Genomic DNA, 15,894 nt, shown 5'->3' on the forward strand with positions numbered 1-15,894 from the left:
GTAGCCATTTTAATATCAGATAAAATTGACTTTCAACCCAAAGTCATCAAAAGAGACTCTGAGGGACACTTCTTGATGGTCAAGGGAAAAATACAACAAGAAGAACTCTCAATCCTGAACATCTATGCTCCAAATGCAAGGGCACCCTCTTTCATAAAAGAAACTTTATTAAAACTCAAAGCACACATTGCACCTAACACAATAATTGTGGGTGGCTTCAACACTGCACTTTCCTCAATGGACCGATCAGGAAAACAGAAACTAAACAAGGACACAATGAAACTAATTGAAGCTTTGGACCAATTAGATTTAACTGATATATATAGAACATTCTATCCTAAAACAAAAGAATATACCTTTTTTTCAGCACCTCATGGTACCTTCTCCAAAATCGACCATATAATTGGTCACAAGACAGACCTCAACAAATATAAGAAGATAGAACTAATCCCATGCCTCCTATCTGATCACTATGGAATAAAAGTGGTCTTCAATAGCAACAGAAACAACAGAAAACCCACATACACGTGGAAATTGAACAATACTCTACTCAATGATACCTTGATCAAGGAAGAAATAAAGAAAGAAATTAAAGACTTTTAAGAACACAATGAAAATGAAAACACAACATACCCAAATCTATGGGACACAATGAAAGCAGTGCTAAGAGGAAAACTCATAGCCCTGAGTGCCTCCAAAAAGAAAATAGAGAGAGCATACATTACCAACTTAATGACACACCTGAAAGCCCTGGAACAAAAAGAAGCTATTTCACCCAGGAGGAGTAGAAGGCAGGAAATCATCAAACTCAGGGCCGAAATCAATCAAGTAGAAACAAAGAGAACCATACAAAAAATCAACAAAACCAGGAGCTGGTTCTTTGAGAAAATCAACAAGATAGATAAACCCTTAGCCAGAACGACCAAAGGGCACAGAGAAAGTATCCAAATTAACAAACTTAGAAATGAAAAGGGAGACATAACAACGGAAACTGAGGAAATCCAAAAAATCATCAGATCCTACTACAAGAGCCTGTACTCAACACAACTGGAGAATCTGGAGGAAATGGACAATTTCCTTGACAGATACCAAATACCAAAATTAAATCAGGACCAACTAGACCATCTGAACAGTCCCATAAAGCCTAAAGAAATAGAAGGAGTCATAGAAAGTCTTCCAACCAAAAAAAGCACAGGACCAGATGGTTTCAGTGCAGAATTCTACCAGACCTTCAAAGAAGAGTTAACACCAATACTCTTCAAACTATTCCACAAAATAGAAACAGAAGGAACACTACCCAATTCCTTCTACGAAGCCACAATTACACTGATACCAAAGCCACACAAAGATCCAACAAAGAAAGAGAACTTCAGACCAATTTCCCTTATGAACATCGATGCAAAAATACTCAATAAAATTCTTGCCAACCGAATCCAAGAACACATCAAAACGATCATCCACCATGATCAAGTAGGCTTTATCCTGGGAATGCAGGGTTGGTTCAATATACGGAAATCCATCAATACAATCCACTACATAAACAAACTCAAAGAACAAAACCACATGGTCATTTCATTGGACGCTGAAAAAGCATTTGACAAAATTCAGCATCCTTTCATGCTTAAAGTCTTGGAGAGAACAGGAATTCAAGGCCCATACCTAAACATAGTAAAAGCAATATACAGCAAACCGGTAGCCAGCATCAAACTAAATGGAGAGAAACTTGAAGCAATCCCACTGAAATCAGGGACCAGACAAGGCTGCCCCCTTTCTCCTTATCTTTTCTTTTTCTTTTTCTTTTTTTTCACAAAAGCAGTTTTTATTTGAGGCAAGAAGTCTGACCCATAGGATTAGAGTTCTAAGCACTCAAATTTAAGTGTTAGTGGCACTACCTGGGTTACAAATCTTGCTTCTCTTTGGTTGGAAAGGGTACTTGTGTTAAAGTCCTCCAGGTGGATAAGAAAGACCAAGAAAGGCTGGAAGAAACACCTCAGCTACTGGTACTGCCCTCCAGATTCTATGTCAAACTAACTTAACTCTCACTGTCTCCCTTATCTTTTCAATATTGTACTTGAGGTACTAGCTCGGGCAATTCGACAACATAAGGAGGTCAAAGGGATACAAATTGGAAAGGAGGAAGTCAAACTATCATTATTTGCAGACGACATGATAGTCTACCTAAGTGACCCAAAAAACTCCACTAGAGAGCTCCTACAGCTGATAAACAACTTCAGCAATGTGGCAGGTTATAAAATCAACTCAAGCAAATCAGTCGCCTTCCTATACTCAAAGGATAAGCAGGCTGAGAAAGAAATTAGGAAAATGACCCCCTTCACAATAGCCACAAACAGTATAAAGTATCTTGGGGTGACTCTTACCAAACATGCGAAAGATCTGTATGACAAGAACTTCAAGACTCTGAAGAAGGAAATGGAAGAAGACCTCAAAAAATGGGAAAACCTCCCATGCTCATGGATCGGTAGAATCAATATAGTTAAAATGGCCATTTTGCCTAAAGCACTATACAGATTCAATGCAATACCCATCAAAATTCCAACTCAATTCTTCACAGAGTTAGAAAGAGCAATTATCAAATTCATCTGGAACAACAAAAAACCCAGGATAGCTAAAACTATTCTCAGCAACAAAAGAAAATCTGGGGGAATCAGTATCCCTGACCTCAAGCAATACTACAGAGCAATAGTGTTAAAAACTGCATGGTATTGGTACAGTGACAGGCAGGAGGATCAATGGAACAGGATTGAAGATCCAGAAATGAACCCACACACCTATGGCCACTTGATCCTCGACAAAGAGGCTGAAAACATCCAATGGAAAAAAGATAGCCTTTTCAACAAATGGTGCTGGTTCAACTGGAGGTCAGCATGCAGAAGAATGCGAATTGATCCATCCTTGTCTCCTTGTACTAAGCTCAAATCCAAATGGATCAAGGACCTCCACATAAAGCCAGACACTCTGAAGCTAATAGAAAAGAAACTGGGGAAGACCCTTGAGGACATCGGTACAGGGAGAAAGTTTCTGAACAGAACACCAATAGCGTATGCTCTAAGAGCAAGAATTGACAAATGGGACCTCATAAGGTTACAGAGTTTCTGTAAGGCAAAGGACACCATCAAGAGGACAGATCGGCAACCAACAAATTGGGAAAAGATCTTCACCAATCCTACATCAGATAGAGGGCTAATATCCAATATATATAAAGAACTCAAGAAGTTAGACTCCAGAAAACCGAACAACCCTATTAAAAAATGGGGTACAGAGTTAAACAAAGAATTCTCACCTGAAGAACTTCGGATGGCGGAGAAGCATCTTAAAAAATGCTCAACTTCATTAGTCATTAGGGAAATGCAAATCAAAACAACCCTAAGATTTCATATTACACCAGTCAGAATGGCTAAGATTAAAAATTCAGGAGACAGCAGGTGTTGGAGAGGGTGCGGAGAAAGAGGAACACTCCTCCACTGCTGGTGGGGTTGCAAATTGGTACAACCACTCTGGAAAGCAGTCTGGCGGTTCCTCCGAAATCTGGGCACCTCACTTCCAGAAGATCCTGCTATACCACTCCTGGGCATATACCCAGAGGATTCCCCACCATGTAATAAGGATACATGCTCTACTATGTTCATAGCAGCCCTATTTATAATTGCCAGATGCTGGAAAGAACCCAGGTATCCCTCAACAGAAGAGTGGATGCAAAAAATGTGGTATATCTACACAATGGAGTACTATTCAGCCATTAGAAACAATGAATTCATGAAATTCTTAGGCAAATGGATGGAGCTAGAGAACATCATACTAAGTGAGGTAACCCAGACTCAAAAGGTGAATCATGGTATGCACTCACTAATAAGTGGATATTAACCTAGAAAACTGGAATACCCAAAACATAATCCACACATCAAATGAGATACAAGAAGAAAGCAGGAGTGGTCCCTGGTTCTGGAAAGACTCAGTGAAACAGTATTTGGCAAAACCAGAACGGGGAACTGGGAAGGGGTGGGAGGGAGGACAGGGGAAGAGAAGGGGGCTTACGGGACTTTCGGGGAGTGGGGGTGGGGCTAGAAAAGGGGAAATCATTTGAAATGTAAATAAATTATATCGAAATAAATAAATTTCTGGTGGAAAAAAAAAAAAAGAGAGATGCCCATGAACATACAAGAAGCCTTCAGAACTCCAAACAGACTGGACAAGGGCAGAAAGTCCTCCAGGCACATAATAATCAAAAAACAAATTCGCTAAACAAAGAAAGAATATTAAAAGCAGTAAGGGAAAAAGGGCCAGTAACTTATAAGGCAGACCTATCAGAATCACACCAGACTTCTCACCAGAGACGATGAAACCTAGAAGATCCTGGGCAGATCTCATACAGACCCTAAGAGAACACAAATGCCAGCCCAGGTTACTGTAACCAGCAAAACTCTCAATCATCATAGATGCAGAAACCAAGATATTCCATGATAAAACCAAATTTACACAATACCTGTCCACAAATCCAGCCCTACAAAGGATAATTGATAGAAAATGCCAACACAAGAAAGGAAACAACTCCCTAGAAGAAGCAAGAAAATAATCTTCTTCCCACAAACCCAAAAGAAGATACCCACACAAACATAAAAATAACATCAAAAATAACAGGAAGCAACAATCACTATTCCCTAATATCTCTTAACAACAATGGACTCAACTCCCCAATAAAAAGACATAGACTAATGAAATATCTCTCATGTAAATCTTCAGTTTTATCAGAAAATGTTTGTAATTTCCCTTTTAATTAATTTAGTAATTTCTTTTATGTCTACCATTTTATCTGCATTATTTTTCATGACAATCTTCAATTTTAATGTCTTTCTATATATTTCCTCTATTTTATCAGAAATGTTTCCAATATAAATATTTGATTTTATCACAAATGTTTCTAATTCCACCTTCAATTAATTTAGAAAGAGTTTTTATATGTACAATTTTTTATGTAAAATTTTCCATGAAATAGTCGATTTTAATGTGTTTATCTATTTATTTCTTGAATTTTACCAGAAATATTTTCCATGTAAATCGTCAATATTATCTGAAAATGTTTATAATTCCTTCAATCAACTTAGAATTATCTTTATGTCTATCATTTTATCTATAGAATTTCATATTAGATATAATATGATTTTCTAATTATCATATAGATATAATCCATTTATCTATATGATGATCTTTAATTTTATCATGATTTTCTATATATTTCAACAATTTTATCAGAAATATTTTTCATTCAAGTTTATCAGAAAATGTTTATAGTTCCACTTTTAATCAACTTAGGAATGCATTTATGCCTATCATTATTATATCTATATAAAATTTTCCATGGTAATCTTCACTTCTAACATGTTTTTCTACATTTATCTACAATTTTATCAGAACTACTTTCCATGTACATCTTCAATTCTATCATAAAATGTTTCTATCCCATAGTTCAACTAATTTAGCAATGTTTTACATGTCTACCACTTTACTCCTTAATTTTCCATGAAAATTGACAATTTTAGCATGTTTATATGAAATATTTTCTATGTAAATACTTAATTTTATCATAAAGTGTTTTTGCTTCCCCTTTCTTCCCTTTTCAATAAATAAAAAGAAATTTTTAAAAAGTACATTATAAATACTTAAATCTTTAAATATTTGCATTAACAAAGTTTGATAGAAGCAGGGTGAGGAAAGACAAGGTAGAAACCATGTAATAACTCATTTTGATGGCCAACTAGGCATAATCAAACAACTAATTTGAGAGAAACATCTAAAAAAGCGTATTTTCTAATTCTTGCTCATGGGTGTTTCTGTGCAAAAAACCTTCTGTATTGTGTGTGGTACCAAAAGCTAGGCTGGAGACCTAGCATGGCTTATATAAGATTCACCATCCTATTTCAGTCCTAAAACACATTATTTACAATGCATTACAGTCTTGAATGTGCAGGTAAAATGACAGGTTATTTCAACTATCTCTTGTTTGGATGTCCCTAGCTTATATGCAGTCATGTAGAAAAAGATATATTAAAAATTACCCCTTTAGTGTGGAGAAAGAGGAACACTCCTCCACTGCTGGTGGGGTTGCAAATTGGTACAACCACTCTGGAAATCAGTCTGGCGGTTCCTCCGAAATCTGGGCACCTCACTTCCAGAAGATCCTACTATACCACTCCTGGGCATATACCCAGAGGATTCCCCACCATGTAATAAGGATACATGCTCTACTATGTTCATAGCAGCCCTATTTATAATTGCCAGATGCTGGAAAGAACCCACGTATCCCTCAACAGAAGAGTGGATGCAAAAAATGTGGTATATCTACACAATGGAGTACTATTCAGCCATTAGAAACAATGAATTCATGAAATTCTTAGGCAAATGGATGGAGCTAGAGAACATCATACTAAGTGAGGTAACCCAGACTCAAAAGGTGAATCATGGTATGCACTCACTAATAAGTGGATATTAACCTAGAAAACTGGAATACCCAAAACATAATCCACACATCAAATGAGGTACAAGAAGAAAGGAGGAGTGGCCCCTGGTTCTGGAAAGACTCAGTGAAACAGTATTCGGCAAAACCAGAACGGGGAAGTGGGAAGGGGTGGGTGGGAGGACAGGGGAAGAGAAGGGGGCTTACGGGACTTTCGGGGAGTGGGGCGCTAGAAAAGGGGAAATCATTTGAAATGTAAATAAATTATATCGAATAAAAAAAATTAAAAAAAATCACCCCTTTAAATTTGGTTACATTTATCAGGGTATTTTAAATTATAGCAGCACGAAAGGACTCTCAAATATAAATTCATATTGAGATTATGTCCTTGCTGTGACTTTCCTTTCTGCTCAAATAGAGTTTTGTGTATATTTAATGTTTTGTTGGAAGAATGTGAAAAAGTTTGAAATTCATGGGATGGAAAAAAATCTAATTTATGGCTTTTGAGATGAGGATAGTAGGAAAGAAAGATCATTTATAGAGAGGAAATACTAGGTAAGTAAAGAAAACTGGTGAGGTAGTTAAAGGAATGGAGAAGTATATAAAAGTCTGTACAAATATAATTTGTAATTCAGTTGAAATACTTTAACAGTATATTTCTGGATACTTGTAATCATTATTCTTCTACTCATTCCTCCCACCCAGATGTTTCACATCACTTACTAACTATTACTATTGTTTCTGCCCCTTTTGGGTGAGATTCATGAATCCTCCCTTGTGACCTATTTACTACCCAGTTTCTTTTGGTCTGTGAATTGTAGCAAGGTTATCATGTACTTTATGGCTAGTGTCCAATTGTAAGTGAGTACATACAATCTTTGTCTTTATATGTCTGCCAATATCTCACTCAGGATAATAGTCTTAATTTCCATTCATTTTTCTTCATTATGTCTTTGTTTTTAATAGCTGAGTAGTATTACAAGGTTTGGGTATACCTTGTTTTCTTTATTCCAGCATCTGCTGTCACCTGAGTGTTTGATCTTAGCCATACTAACTGGTGTGAGGCAGAATCTCAGGGTCGTTTTGATTTGCATTTCTCTGATGACTAAGGATGTTGAATTTTTTTAGGTGCTTCTCAGCCCTTTGAATTTCCTCAATTGAGAATTCTCTGTTTAGCTCATTTATCCATTTTTTAAATAGGGTTATTTGGTTCTCTGGACTCTGACTCTTGAGTTTTTTGTGTATATTAAATATTTGCCCTCTATCAGATGTATGCTTGGTAAAGATTTTTACCAGTCCGTTGGTTGCCATTTTGTCCTATTAACAGTGTCTTTCGCCTTAAAGAAGCTTTACAATTTTATGATGTCCCATTTGTCAATTCTTGATTGCCAGGAGCCAGCCCCAGCGAAGGTGTTCTTTTCTTCTTGGTTCTTCTTGAGGCAGCGGAAAGCTTCGGTGGAGGTAAGACTTTGTCTTACTGAAAATTTAGGGTTGCTGTATAATAAAAGGTTTACTTATCTAAGTCTAAGTTACTATGGTAATGTAGCTGACCTGCCTTCTTATGTTCCTCTGAAACCAGAGACTGCACTCTCAGGCATTTAATACCTCATCCTAAGAGAGCAGGAGATTAAGTAAAGGATTAGTTTCTAGAGCCTTTTCCCTATTTTTCAGATGTCTCTTGCTTGTCAGTCTAGGAGGACGTTAGGAGCAACAAACTACTATTGAAGCAGGAGAAGAGAATAACACTTGCAGAAGGAAAAACTTCTACATAAGTAAATACACATAATCTCACATAAATTCATACACACAGCTTCATACATATTTTCACGCAGTCAGCTGGGCCCAGCTTGCATGTATTCTCACAATTTCATACTTACACACACACACATACATACATTCTCACAATTACATACTTACACACATATCGATACTTACATATGCATTTGGAGCAAAAGACCAAGCACCGGGGCACAAAGAACTCACTCATTCTGGATTAAAAATGGACTACAATATTTATGGCATCAAGAAAGAAAAAGCTCCCTCCCTTTAAATGCTAAATGAATTAAATCCATGTTTGTAAGAAAAAGGCTGTTTCTCTTAAGACTAAGCCTGCCTTGTCCTTACCATGGGACCTGTCCTGTCCCATGGTGAGGAGAAGCCTGCCTGCTCCTTCTGCTCTTTTCCTCTTTCCCTCTGTCTCCTGCACATTGTTCTCTTTGTTATTTTATGTTACCTATCTTAGTATTCTGTCTAAGCTCCACCCCACTCTCCTGGCAACAGCCAGGTATGCCCAGCCCCATACATCTCCCTTTTCATTTCTGATTTTGTTAATTTAGATACTCTCTCTGTGCTCTCTGGTTAGTCTGTTGAAGGGTTTATTTATCTTGTTGATTTTGTCAAAGAACCAGCTCCTGATTTGATTGATTCTTTGAATAATTCTATTTGTTTCTATTTGATTGATTTTAGCTCTGAGTTTGATTATTTCCTGCTTTCTACTCCTCTTGGCACATTTGATTATTTTTGTTCTAGAGCTTTCAGGTGTATGGCTAAGCTGCTAGTTATGCTCTCTCCAGTTCCTTTCTGGAGGCATTCAGGGCTATGAGTTTTTCTCTTAGCACTGCTTTCATTGTGTCACATAATTTTGGGTATGCCTTCATATTCATTAAATTGTAAAATGTCTTTGATTTCTTTCTTTACTTCTTCCTTGACCAAGTTATCATTGAGAAGAATGTTGTTCAGCTTCCCTGTACATCTGGGCTTTCTGTTGTTTTTTTGCTGCTATTGAAATCAAGCCTTAATTTGTAGTCATCTATTAGGAGACATGGTATTACTTCACATTTCTTATATCTGTTGAGGTCTGATCTGTGACCAAATATATGGTCAGTTTTGGAGAAAGGTACCAAGAGGTGATGAGAAAAAGGAATATTCTTTTGTTTATGATGAAATGTTCTATAGATATTTGCTAAATCCATTTGGATCCTAACTTCTGTTAGTTTCACTGTTTCTCTGTTTATTTTCTGTTTCCATGATTTGTCCTTTCCTGAGAGTGGTGCGTTGAAGTCTCCCAGCATTATTGTTGGAGGTACAATGTTTGCTTTGAGCTTTAGTAAATTTTCTTTTATGAATGTGGGTGCCCTTGCATTTGGAGTGTAGTTGTTAAGAATTTAAAGTTCTTCTTGGTAGATTTTTCCTTTGATGAATATGAAGTTTCTTTCCTTATCTTTTTTGATGACTTTTGGCTGAAAGTCTATTTTATTCGATAGAAGAGTCACTATTCCAACTTGTTTCTTGGAACCATTTTCTTGGAAATTTGTTTTCGAGCCCTTTATTCTGAGGTAGTTTTTGTCTTTAACACTGAGGTGCTTTTCCTGTATGCAGCAAAATGCTCAGTCCTGCTTACATATTCAATCTGTTAGTCTATGCCTTTTTATTACGGAATTGAGTTCATTGATGTTAAGAGATATTAAAGAATAGTGATTGTTGTTTCCTGTTATTTTTGATGCTATTTTTATATTTGTGTAACTATCTTTTTTGGGAGAAGATTACATTCTTGAGTTTTCTAGGGTGTAATTTCCCTCCTGGTGTTGGCGTTTTCTTTCTATTATCTATTATAGGGCTGGATTTGTGGAAAGATATCGTGTAAATTTGTTTTTGCCATGTAATATCTTGGCTTTCCAGCTATGGTAATTGAGAGTTTTGCTGGGTATAGTAGTCTGGGCTGGCATTTGTGTTCTCTTAGGGACTGTATGGGATTTGCCCTGTATCTTCTTGCTTTCTTGTTCTCTGGAGAGAAGTCTGGTGTAATTCTGATAGGTCTTCCTTTATATGTTACTTGCCATTTTTCCTTACTGTTTTAATATTTTTCTTTGGTTAGTAAATTTGATGTTTTGATTATTATGTGACAGGAGGAATTTCTGTTCTGGTGTAGTCTGTTTGAAGCTTTGTAGTCTTGTATGTTCATGGGCATCTCTCTCTTTAGATTGGGGAAGTTTTCTTATATAATTTGTTGAAGATGTTTATTGGCCCTATAAGTTGTAAATCTTCACTCTCTTCTATACCTATAATCCTTAGGTTTGATCTTCTCAATGTTTCCTAGGCTTACTGGATGCTTTGGATTATAAGTTTTTTGCATTTTGCATTTTCTTTGACTGTTGAGTCAATGCTTTCTATGGTACATTCAGCAACTGAAATTCTTTCATCTATCTCTTGCATTCTGTTGTTGATGTTTGCATCTATGACTCCTGATCTCTTTCCAAGGTTTTCTATCTCCAAAGTTGTCTCTCTTTGTGATTTCTTTGATGTTTCTATTCTTGGTTTTAGATCTTGGATGGCTTTGTTCAGTTTCTTCACTTGTTTGTTTGTGTTTTCTTGTAATTCTTTAAGGGATTTTTTTGTGTTTCCTCTTTAAGGGCTTCTACTCATTGACTCATGTTATCCTGTATTTCTTTTTTTTTATTAGATATATTCCTTATTTACATTTCAAATGATTTCCCCTTTCCTGGTCCCCCACACATACCCGAAAATCCTATTAGCCATTTCCCCTCACCCTGTTCCCCAATCAACCCTCTCCCACTTCCCTGTCCTGGTATTCCCCTACATTGCATCATCAAGCCTTTCCAGGACTAAAAGTCTCTCCTCCCTTTGATGTCCAACAAGACCATCCTCTGCTGACTATGCATCTGGAGCCATGGGTAACACCATGTGTACTCTCTGGTTGATGGTTTTGTCACTGGGAGCTTGGGAAATACTGGGTAGCTCATATTGTTGTTCCTCCTATGGCGGTGCAATCTCCTTTAGCTCCTTGATTCCTTTCTCTAGCTCACCCATTAGAGACCCTGTACTCAGTTCAATGACTGGCTGAGAGTGTCCCCCTCTGTCTTTATTTCTTTAAGGGATTTTTGTGTTTCCATTTTAAAGGCTTCTACCTATTGACTCATGTTCTTCTGTATTTCCTTAAGGAAATTATTAATTAATTAATTAGTTAAGGGAGTTATTTATGTCCTTCTTGAAATCCTCTACAGCATCATGAGATGTGATTTTAAATTAAGATCTTGCTTTACTGGTGTGTTGGGGTATCCAGTACTTGCTATTGTGGGAGAACTTGGTTCAGATGGTACCATGTAGCCTTGATTTCTGTTGGTAATGTTCTTGCATTTGCCTTTTGCCATCTGGTTATCTCTGATGTTAGCTGGTGTTGCTGTCTCTGACTTTGGCTTATCTGTCCCCTAAGCCTCTGTATCTATGGTCCTAGGAGACCTGTTCTCTCTGTTAATACAGGTATGTAGGTACTTCTACAAGACCAGCTCTCTTGTGACGGTATTTGGATATGTAGCTCTGTGGCCCCAATCAGCTCTGGGTGTGGGCAGAAATCACAGAACTCCTGTCCCAGGCTGCTCCTAGGCTCTTGTGTCTTCAGAGTTTCCAGCTCTTTCCTCTGAGCAGTAGGGCAGTCCTACCTGTGCTGTCTGGCCTCTCTTCACTCCTGGATAGTTAGCTACCTCCCTGCACCACTTGGAAATGGCTGTGCTTAGGATGGTCCTGATCTGTGGCAGAGGATGGTCCTGAGCTGGAGACAGAAACCAGAAGGCTCCGACCTGAGGGTTCCAGATGCAATCATCTGAGCAGCAGGTGAGGTCCTACTTGTGCTGACTGGCCTCTCCCCACTTCTGGGTGGTCTGCTATCTCCTTATACCACCTGGATATGGTGTGCTGTGGCAGAGGATGGTCCAAAGCCAGAGACAGAACCTGGAAGGCTTCTGCCAGAGGGTTCTGGACATGATCCTCTGAGCAGTGTGGGTGGTCCTATCTGTGCTGTCAGGCCTCTCTACATTCCTGGGTAGTTAGCTACATCCCTGTGCCTCTTGGGTATCTTGATGGATGGTATTCATGATTAAAAGTTTAATTTGAAACTAAAAGTGCTAAAGTTTAAATTTTTGATTTTGAAGGTTTAACCTAAATTCCTTGTTTTTGAAAAGCTAATCTTATTTTTTTCTATATTCTCTGTTTATATTCCAAATGATTTTTCCCTTTCCCAGGTCCCCCCTCCTCATAAGTCCCATAAGCCCTTTTCCCTCCGCCCTTTCCCCAATCAGCACCCTCCCACTTGTCTGTTCTGGTAATCCCCCATATTGCTGCATCAAGCCATTCCAGGACCAGGGGCCCACTCCTTCCTTCTTCTTGGGAATCATTTGATATGTAAATTGTGTCTTTAGTATTCAGAGCTTCTGGGATAATATCCATTTATCAGTCACTGCATTCCATGTGTGTTCTTTTGTAAATGAGTTACCCCACTTAGGATGATATTTTCCAGTTCCAACCATTTGCCTAAGGATTTCATGAATTCATTATTTTTAATTGCTGAGTACTATTCCATTGTGTAAATATACCACATTTTCTGTATTCATTCCTCCATTGAGAGACATCTGGGTTCTTTCCAGCTTCTGGCTATTATAATGGCTGCTACGAACATAGTGGAGCAAGTGTCCTTATTGCATGCCTGGGAATCCTCTGGGTATATTCTCAGGAGTGGTATAACAGGACCCATTGGAAGTGTCATACCCAGTTTTGTGAGGAACTGCCAGACTGATTTACAGAGTGGTTGTACCAGCTTGCAATCCCACCAGGAGTGGAGGAGTGTTCTTATAATCTCTTAAGGGAATTTTAAAGACTTGTGTTTATAATGAATTGATTTAATTGATTAATCTGATTAATCAGTCACAATGTAAATGAAGAAGTCCTTTATTGCATCTAGAGCTGCACTTTTAGTCACGCTTACAATGGATGCAAATAATAAGAGTTTCCAGGCTTTTTCTGCCTTCTATTTATGTTTTCCAGGATAAGCTTAGAGTGATTACGGAGAAGCAAGCAAAGTCATCTATTTAAATATACTTAATATATTTATTAATATAAAATATATTTAAATATACTATTTAAATATAACAGATACACTGTTCTCAAACACTTCAGAGATATTCAGAATGTGGCATCTTATATATTTTAATATTCAAAAAATAGTTTTTGTAATAAAGAGTCACATCAGATCCTAGTGGCGTTCTTTCTCTCTTCCAAAGAAGGTGATGGGCAAAATGGAACTTAATCTTAAACTTATGCCAAATGTTTCAAAAGTAGCAATTGTATTACAAACTTCTCATTACTTTGACTGCTGACAGCACACAGTCAAAACTGTCAACAAGTAGGACACTAGGTATTGATTTCTCCACTTTGCCTAAAGAAGGAAGTACATTCTCTCTAAGTTCTTAATTCACAGTAAAGTCTATAAGATCTTCTAGGCTTAGCTACCAAAGATAGGTGTACCCAGTGATTCAGATAAACCCTTGGTGACAGTCTATGTAGCCAATAATTCTGTTTAAATTTTGTTAGATTCAGAAGCTGCTTGCTACATACCTGATCCTGACTATGGTATAACATATCACCTTCATGTCTTTGATCTTTTAAAGACAAGTCTCCTGATAGATTTAAATGTTCATAAGCCTAACTGTAATCAATGGACTTCTGCTTATATTATTGTAGCTAAAAGCTACACTTAAATGTGTACACATTTTTTTCCTGTGGTTATCTATCTATCTATCTATCTATCTATCTATCTATCTATCTATCTATGTATCTATCTAAATTATTGCTTTGTACAACAAGTATTATAAGGATATTTTTTTATCTAGCTATTGATGGCATCACATTTTCATTGATAAAATAATATCAATATTTATTGATAAAATAATATCAATAAGATATATGTATCCTAGTATAGTCTTTCATCCAATTTATTAATATTTTTAAGAAGATGTACTTTTAGTCTTTGTTTTATTTTTTTGTTTTTATTTTTTTATTATTTTAACTTATTTACATTTCGGTGTTATCCACTTACTGGGTTTCCCTCTTTCCTGGAAACACCCTCTGCTATCCCTATCCCCCCTTCCCCTGCCTCTATGAGGGTGTTCCTCCACCCACCCACCTACCTACTCCCACCTCCCCATTCTCAATTCCCCTACACTGGGGTATCTATCAAGCCTTCATAGGACCAAGAACCTCTCCTTCCATTCAGACCTGACAAGGATGTCCTCTGCTGTAGAGGCAGCTAGAATCATGTATACTCATTCCTGGGTTGGTGGCTTAGTCCCTAGCAGCTCTGGGGATTCTGGTTGGTGGATATTGTTGTTCTTCCTATGGGGTTGCAAACCCTTCAGCTCCTTCAGTCCTTTCTCTATCTCCTCCATTTGGGACCCCACACAATGGACTTTTGCTTATATTATTGTACCTAAAAGCTCAAAATCTTAAATTTCCTTTGGTTGGGTAAGAATAAAGTTGAAAGGCATGTTTCAATGTTCTCTTTGCCAAAAAACTATTCTACAGCTAACACACCAAGATAAGATAGAGTAGAGTACTTTGTTAAAGTTGTGAAATATAAATGATCTGGATATTGTAAATACAATTCTTATTCTGATATTTCTCATAATTATTCTTTCTTTGTATATAGTGTCCTAATATGAGAGATAAAATCTTTTTTTGGAGTAAAAGAGGAGATGTTGATATATCCTGTGCTTACACTTATGGTGCCAACTGACTATGAATGTGTGTCCCTGTATTAAAATTGTTAGATGTTGGCAAGATATATGGTGTTGTTGTCATTTCTGTAACTCACAGTCACTGATTCTATATAAATGTTTGTGACTTCCTTGTCTGCCAAAAGAAAGGACATGATTTTCTGAGATCACCATGTTAAAATGTGAAAAGCAAACTTCTTTGGAGGACACCAAAAGGCAACACTACTGGTCAGTCCTGCTACTGATTTGTTTATGTTGAGTACGCTGTGGAATATTTCACACTAGATTTTTTTGTTGTTATTATTTTGTTTGTTTGTTTTGTTTTTCTCCTTGTGTTTTTGTGTGTGTGTGAAGAAAAGAATAATTTAATGAAGAACTAGTTGAAATATGTATTTTTGTCATGAAATTTAGAAGAATAGAAGGAATGCAGGGATGCAGAAATCAGATGATGAATTATGGTAGATCAATAGAGGACTGACAAAAGCATAGAGAAATCCACTTGGTAGAAACACAGTGGCAAATGAGTTGGGACTAGAATGTTATCTGGGAAACTGCCTTAGCAAAAATATCAACAATATTATATAGATATCTCTGTATCTTTCATATTAAGCCACAAATGGGACCTCTCAAAAGCCATGAACTATATAAATTTTAAGTGAATATACCGCCAGTGTTTTCATTTCAGTCCTTCCCTTGTTTGTGTAATTGGGCTACTCTTATGTAACATGGGATAGAAGCCAAAATTGTTTTTACATAAAAAGTTTCTTGCTTCATATTTTCAGGCAATTCATCCCAAGAGGAGTTCAACCCTAATCTATGGTTATTTGTATCATTGGATGAAGTCATAGTGTCTTTGGTCAATAA

This window comes from Apodemus sylvaticus, chromosome 23 (assembly GCF_947179515.1).
Source record: "Apodemus sylvaticus chromosome 23, mApoSyl1.1, whole genome shotgun sequence".
In the NCBI taxonomy this organism is placed as follows: domain Eukaryota; kingdom Metazoa; phylum Chordata; class Mammalia; order Rodentia; family Muridae; genus Apodemus; species Apodemus sylvaticus.